Source organism: Penaeus monodon, chromosome 20 (assembly GCF_015228065.2).
Source record: "Penaeus monodon isolate SGIC_2016 chromosome 20, NSTDA_Pmon_1, whole genome shotgun sequence".
Classification (NCBI taxonomy): domain Eukaryota; kingdom Metazoa; phylum Arthropoda; class Malacostraca; order Decapoda; family Penaeidae; genus Penaeus; species Penaeus monodon.
Window position 1 is genome coordinate 27113935 of NC_051405.1, and position 294 is coordinate 27114228.

The following is a 294-nucleotide window of genomic DNA, read 5'->3' on the forward strand; positions in this document are numbered from 1 at the left end:
GGTGCATGTAGGTACACATCGCAAAGGTGATAAATATTGCCCAAATTATCACCAAATTTCCCTCTGCGGCCAAATCCCCGGCCGCAAATAACGTCCCCCAGAATACCCAAGGAACACTCAGCTGATGCATGAATCAAGGTAAGACAAGCTCGGCTTCTCAAGCAGGTGAGAGGACAGGTCTGTCTGCAGCAACTTTAGTGATAAAGGTTGCAGTTGCATGCGTTTTCTCTTACTATATATGTACAACATTTATCTATATTAGCATATTATTGTTCGACTCTCTTCCTCCCACGT